Genomic DNA, 7,904 nt, shown 5'->3' with positions numbered 1-7,904 from the left:
ATTAAAAAGGTGCTTTTCAGTATGCAGACCCCACGCGTTCCTTAATTCCTGTAAACCGAACAGGTAGGAGATAGGGTTTTTTCTAGTCAAGAACTACCGATAAAAATACACATCTTGAGAGATCTCAAATATTCAGAGAGAAGGGTCAAGGGCAGACGAGCAAGGTGTGCAAGCTTCACTGTCCCAAGACTCATCACCAGATCTTACCATGCCCCAGAGAAGCAATTGTGTTAATCTCAATATTTTTTCCAAGGAATTATTAGGTGAAGACTGAACGACTACAGTACACCTGTCAGAGAAGCCACCACTCATCAGGTGTGTCTATTAAGGTACCAGGTCTACTAAGTACCCAGGTCTGGATTTTTAAAGAAGATGTAAGTACTTAGCAACTCCTTAAATTTAAGATCTAATTAGTACTTTCCATACAAAGGGAGGACAGAAGAGACAAACACTGCTGCTGCCAAAAAAAACCCAGAAAACTGTGATGCAATAACAATTACAATGTCAAACTAGCAATTACTGTCGGGACAGAGCCCGAGTACCTAATCAATATCTTCAAAGAGTCTCAGAAGAACAGGGTTGGGAAAAATGGATGTACACACAGGAAAAAGGCCATTTTCCCCCAAAACAGGGGTCTTCAGTACAATTCTCTGAAAGAAGGTTTCTAGAGATAAGAAGAATCCAGGTAACCGCACCTTGTTTGGAGCTATGACCAAAAATAAGTATTTGGGGGGGGTTGTTGCATGTTACAGACAAAAGCTTGTACATTTTACTTTGTTTTTTTTAAAGCTTTTTCAGCCCGCCCCCAGAGCACTCTTCCCAACCCTTCTCCCCTTTTAACCTACCGTCAAGCCTAGTTTTCCCCAGTTTTGCTGGAGAGTTTTCTGGAGGGGGGGGGATCTTCAGCACTACAAAGCTTCACCCTCCAAACAGAGAAAGTACATGGGGCCTTTCAAAAGATTCGTTAATAAACCTTGGAAGGAATACATCCTTGATACCTACGCTGTCATACTCTTGGTGGGTTTAGAGCAGCTTGCAAAGACAGATATAAATAAACCACTAAATTAAAAGCTGCTAAAACTTCCTTTCTCAGCACCCTTTACAGATCTCACTTCTGGGTCAAGTCAACAGCAGAAGCAGCATTTAATTGGTTTTTTAGGTCACGTTTAGGGGTAACGTGTCATTTCAATACAACTGGAGAGGCTACGAACAGCCTAAAAAAAGCCAAGTTCTTCCAAATAATCAATGGAAAAAGGCAAGATTCCTTACAAAAAAAAACCCTGCTACTAAATATTCACTACTTTGGAAAAGCAGTAAAATGCATATAATGTGAGAGAGTTTAAAAATATTTAAGCAACCCAAACATAAAACTAAAAAATTCCAGCAAAACAACAGTGTCAACCCATCGCAGAGGACTAATACCACCCACGTCCCAGCACAGGCTGAAGAACACAGACTGAACCGGGAAAAACCAGGTCTCCTCATAAGGAGCAGCACTCAGCTATGAGAAGTCAAATTAGCACCCATCCGCTTGGCAAAGGGCAATTTAAAACTACACCAGCTACTTTCAGCCTTGAAAACAAGACAGCCACATAAACCGCTGCAATTAGGCAATGTCCTAGCTAATGCCCAGTCCTCCAATCTAGTCACCACAAAGCTGATTTAATCCTAGAATTTAAGAGAAGAGCTACCTTTTTCAACTAACCAGAGGTGGTACTTAAGTTTCATCGAGTTTGCACAATCTTCTCTGAAAAATCCCTGGAAAGGCGTGTTTAACCAACAACAGCAACTTTGGTTCATTGCCTAGCAGCTAATACCGGGATATCATCCCGTTTTGGAACTGCACTTAAAGGATGGAAACGGAACCACTAATGTGCCAGTGTCTCGATAACTGTTCTCAACTGATGGCAAGAAAATGCTGCAGCATCAAATATAAAGTGGGTTGTGCTTTTTTTCCTGAAGATGGAGGATACTGTAAGCTATAAGCCCAAAATCAAAACGGAACATGACCTTCTAGACAGCAGTCACTTAAGTCAATGGCCAAGTTAAAATAAATGAATCTGGCAAGAGATTGATCTCACTCTTGGAAAAAGCTCTGGATAGAAGACCCTAGCCAACTGCACATTTTGTTGTCAAATCACACACTCCCCACTGAAACCACTGCGTTCTGCGGCACATCAGCTCTCCACTGGGACGGGAGGAAAAAATAAGTCAGTTTTTCTAGACGCAACGAATACCAGTGGCAAATCTTGCATCTTGAGGATGTTTATCCAGGGATAAGCAAACCCTCAGAAAAGCCCTTCTGTTTTCTCTTTTCTGAGAGCCCATCAAATCAGTGTTCTGGTCTGTAAATTCAGGCTGTTTGACTCTGAACTTCAGGTGATCCCAAGCAAAGTGCAGATGGGACGTCTGCAATGCGTGACACCACAGTAACCCCAGCGTGCTGCTGCAGAAGGTATTTTCGCAGCCAGAGTACCAGCAAAAAAGGCTCACGTGCATGACAAAGACATCACGGATGAATGAGCAACATCCGCTTTTCTGCTCTTAGCCTACCACGTATACAAGGCACTGGGCCTCTGCCTCGGCTCACTCTTGCATTACTGAGATGGAAGACAAAATATTTTACCTTAAGTTTACCCCAAGCTAGAAGTGTGCACGCCAGCACACTTGGTAACTCAATGGTATGTCCAAGATTTGAACAAATAAGAGAAGACTTTCATTATGTTAATTCTAAGCTACTGAAGAATTTCTTTCCTTTTCTTGCGTTAAAAAACAATCTGAGATCATTCCACAAAGAGTACAGTTTGACAAGGTAAAGTTTTCTCTGTATTTCTCACTTTCTCCTTCTTCAGTCATTTCATACTTACAAGACTTTGAAGGATGAGATAGATCAATTTAGGACGATACTAAAAAGAGGGATTAAAAAAAAACAGTGAAAATTGGCATGGAAGACAAGATAGCAATGAAATACAATTTCTCAGCTCCCTAACTTACACACTCAGTGTTTTTGAAGCTCCTCTTTGCCTCGAAGTATCTAGCAAGATATGAGACCTCTGTACCTTCCAAATTAGTAACTTAATCCTAGCGAAACTAGAGGGCATTTAGAAGGTTGCATCCGAGTGTACTCTGTTTTTATTACACCCACCAACATGTGATGGCAGCCTCACTGCTGTGGCCCTACACCGCTTCCTTATTTTATGGGGAAGAGGCAGAGATAATAAATATATTGCCCACATTCAGCCAAGCCATTTGAATCCCTTCCCCTGCAGACCTGAAAGAGCTGCTCATAACAGAGTAAAAAACAGGGTTTTGTTTTTTCCAATCAACCTCAGCCAAAAGAAATGTTCGTCACATGCAATAAGACAGAATGCACTTCCAGCTTTGTGAGATTATAGCATCCATTCGCCCCTGCTATTACTGCTCCCCCAGCTGGGCTAAAGACAGCAAGCTGGCCTGATTTTAAGCCTATCTACAGGACAGAATTTCATGTAAGACAATAACCTGCTTATTTGTGAAGACATCAAACAAAAATAAAGATTTCCCTTCTCTTTATAGGAGAGTAAATAAGCTGGTTTTATTTCCTTAGGAGAACCTTCCCCCCACAAAAGCTTCACAAGACACAGGATTATTTTAGAAGCAGTTTAAAAGCACGACTTATGAGCACACTAAAAAGCATGGGGGGAAAATCTCCACTGGAGGATTTGTTTTTAATTCTCAGAGCATTAAGACAGACCCAGGTATCAGATAAAATACTAATTGCTATCATTAGGACTTGCAGTGTTCATTTGTACCGATATTAATGCACTCAGCAACCCAAGCAGTTTACATATTGAATTTCTAGCTCCACAGATTAGGAATACATCCTTAGTACTTTATTTCTAAAAGCCATTAGCTAGCTGAGCTGGTTCCAGGGATAGCACTTATGCCACTACAAAAGAGGACAAATTAACTGCAGTAATGCTCTTCTGTCCCAGATGATAGAAAAGAAAGAGATGGGGGGGAAAAATGCCAAAGCTAACGAGAGCAGATTTTGCAGATTTGCCAGAACAGCATTTCCTCGGCTGCAAGTTTTAGGACTCAAATAAGCCTTTAAAAAAAAAAAAAATAAAAAAAGAGAGAGAAACAGAAAGGCAATAAACTGGAGGACCTCACACTTTTGTTACAAGTCCCTCCTGTTTCTGACACTGTAAAGTAGAAGCACCATTAAAGTTCAGTTGTGGGAAGAGTAGAAAAAAAGGTTTTATCACCAGAATCTTCCTTCTCCCAGAAGAGCGTTTAAAGTGGGCCACCGAATAAAAGTAGCTTTTAAAGACAAGGTTATTTTAAGCAATAGCACGAGTCTTAGGCTCACTGTGCAAGTACGAATTGCTAAGATCAAACCGCATCCTCAGCTTTCACCTGAATCCACACATTTTCCCAAACCAGGGACCCTCTGACCACCTCCCCGTGCCTGAACCTTAACATCTGCGTTTGCCATTTCTCTTTCCTCACTTCAACAGAGCCGATGAACAAGGCAGCGTGTCGCACAACTTGGCACGCAGTGAATCAAGGCAGAGGGAGATTGCTCATAGCGACTGCACGAGCTAGGTCAACTCTGATTAGGGTAACGCATGGAATATAGGCATTGCTACTGTAATTAAGGCCTGTGCTCCTATGCAACAAGCTTTCCCCAGGAGAAGGCTTCCCGACTGACAATAAACCACACAAAACCAGGAACGACACAGCAGCTTCGTTTATTTATTCTGCTCCTAAGAAGGAAGACTTCAATTAGCCATGCCTCAGCTAACACCCTGTTGCCAGTACAGGCTCTGGCCACAAAAGGCATGTCTGACCAGCGTAACTACGCAGTATAACTGGCCTAGCCGCAGGTAAGTACTGGACTTGCAGCCTTCAGCCAGCCAGCTTCCTACTGGAGAGCCAGGGATTGAGCAATGCCACCTCAGCCTCGGAGGGTGCTAGTTACTGCATGTGCCCGCAGTGTTTTGATTCGCACCCCAGTAATGAATCTGCTCCTCCGTCCCTCCCTGCCACCCCCAGCGTGACAAATATCTTTACATAAGCACCAGGCAGAGAATATTTGTTAGTCAGCTCCTAATTACAGCTCGAGGTTTGGACTGCATGCTGCTCCCCCCCCAAAGGATGTGGGCACACCGAGCGATACCAGACACAGGATCTCTCAGAAATCAAGAATCACAAACCTTTAGATGTACAGGCTGAACCATGTGAAAAAAAAAACACATTCACGTCATGCTTATCTTGCCACAGCTCCCTGGTACCACCAGCTTCTTCTGCATTGCACTTATTTCCACCGCTGCCATACCTTTTTTTTTCCCCCCAGAGGGATGGCAATTTTTTTTGCCATATACAGTGTATGCAAAATGAACATACATGCACTATCCCACCAGCCCTGAGAGTTCAAGGGGAGTGGCTAGACAATGGCTAATTATAGCTTCAGCACAAAAACAAACAAGGCAGCAACTCAGAGTAAGACCAGCAGCATCCCGGCTTCCATTGCAGAGAAGGAATGTAAAACTATCAAAACAAGATGGAAAAAGGCTGATTCAAGGCTCAAAAAAATGTGTCGTTTTACAAGAGCCCAAGGGACTTTCAACATTAGGTGCGACTTCAAATTTCATTTAACCCAAAACACGCACAAGATGTTGTTACTTATTGTTCACTTTGCTCACTACAACAAACCAATTTATAAAAGCAGTTTCTGCACACACCTAGGCACGCTCCAGGTAGCACAGATCTCAAATCTCATAAGAGACAGGATTCACTCAATAGATGCCCTATGTGAACCCATTACGGATCTCCTTGTGGGTCACTGGCTCCAAGAAGGTGCAGTTTCTGCAAGGAAACGTCCTCTCCCAGCATCCGCAATAATTAGAATAAAAGAAGCGCTCAGTTCCCTGTGTGCTGGGACTCATCCGGACACATTTGTTCATTCCTCCACTCGGCATCCTCTCAGATGCGGATCACACAGTCCCTTCTGCATGCCTTCTGGAGAACAAAATGGGTATTTATTTGAAACATTTTGCGAGTAGCTCGGTGCCATGCAGAGGTACATGCAGCTTTAAAAGATAAAGTCTTGGTGGGAGCTGTCTGAAAGCAGACGATAGCATGGCAATTGTTCTGAGAACAGGCATCCGCGAACAAAGGCAGCACCAAGACCTGGCACGGCTTCCTCGCAGGGTTACGCAAGCCTCCGACAAAACCCCTAGTATCAGCACAAACTGAATGCCACTATTATACACTAAGGGCTCTGTTCTTCGGCAACTTTGACCACAGTGCAGAATCCTCAACAACTGTCTTATCAACACCAACGCGCAAAACCCTTCGACCCCTGCGATACCTAGTCACACGCCCTTCCCAATACATGGCACGGATGGATCTTGATAAGCTAAGAGTGGCAAAGGAAACTGAAACGCTCAGAACACAAGGGCTTCCAAGCAACTTTTACCTGCAAATTTCTAGGAAACACAAATCTTTCCTAAAAAAGAATAAAGAAAATCGTATCGCAGTCACCACAGCCTACTGCAAAGAGACCAATGCACCTGCTACTACAACATCAATCGACAGAATCCAAATCTCAGTTACACATCGCACTCTAAGGACAGTACTAAAACGTACTTCAAAGCCCCTATCGCTACACCAACCAGTAAAGGACCATTGCCGTTTAGCCAGTACACAAAGAGATTTCAGTACTAAATGCTCCAGAAGGCAGGCCTGCTAATGCTTGAAAGGGAATGTCTTCGACTACCCGGGACACGGGGAATGAGAGCAATAGTTCTAGGTCAAAAATGTATCACTCCGTTTCCAAAAACCAAAGAGTGTGGACAGATCAGGCCGCCTGAAACAACCCTCACTGCCCGCTGGGGTCTGCAGTGGGAGGCAGCTGATGCAAGAGGAAATCAGATTGAAACTACGCCTTTCTATTGCCAGAACCATGTGTCTGGCACAAGAGGTAAGCAGCACCTCAAAATCTGTTTTCACAGAAACGGGCTCTACTGAATCCCTTTTGCCAAGACAGTCACAGCAAGGTTTTGATGACTGCCACACCGATTAAACCGCATATACACAATAAACGCTGTGATTAGGTTTATCTTAACACCGCCAAATAGTGGAAGCATGCGCTGGAGAAATCAAAGGCAAGGAGCAAGGCGTCATCTCAGCAGATCCTCCCATGCTCAGGCTAGCAATTCATCTATAACTTGTAAGGGTAGCAAGGGAGTGGAAAACTGCGCTTAGCAGGCTGGAAGCGCGCAGCGCATGGGAGAAGCAAGATTTTTCTTCATCTAGGTAAGAGAATTTCCAGTGCCTCACAATCCCTTTTGTTAAGGTCATGGGGAGGATCGCAGATTCAAACCACAATTTAGGAAAAACACCATATATCAGTGTTTCTCCAGAGAAAGCTTCAGCCCCTGAGTATACAGCCAACTTCGTTAGCTTTCCAGAAGCCAGGAACCCTGTGCAAAAGCTGCCATCTAGTCTAACAAATAAAACAGCAAACCTGCACAGGTCTTCTAGATGCATTAAGTAGAGAAAACTCCGCAAAGCCTCGGCACAGAGAGACTAAGGTGAGAACAGCCTGACCACACAGCACGCTTCCAGCAACCCCAGGCCAGTCTAGACCACACCGTGCACAAGGCGCGCAGTATTTATCCGGTTCCAAAAGAGCTAAATTTTGGCAACCGAAAGCAACTGAAACACAAGCCGTGCAAGCTCTCGATGCTGTCCCGGACTACACACGCTGACAGATGCCAAGGCATGCCATGGGCCCTGCCTTTGTCCCCCACACGGAGGTGGTGACACACTGGCTGGGCACAGCTCCACGCCAGAGTGGGATGAGGAAGCGGCACTTGAGTGTTTGGGCACCCACAGCCGCTCCCCGTGACCGAGTG

Source organism: Fulmarus glacialis, unplaced genomic scaffold (assembly GCF_000690835.1).
Source record: "Fulmarus glacialis isolate BGI_N327 unplaced genomic scaffold, ASM69083v1 scaffold5498, whole genome shotgun sequence".
Classification (NCBI taxonomy): domain Eukaryota; kingdom Metazoa; phylum Chordata; class Aves; order Procellariiformes; family Procellariidae; genus Fulmarus; species Fulmarus glacialis.
Note: the sequence above shows the minus strand (reverse complement) of the source record.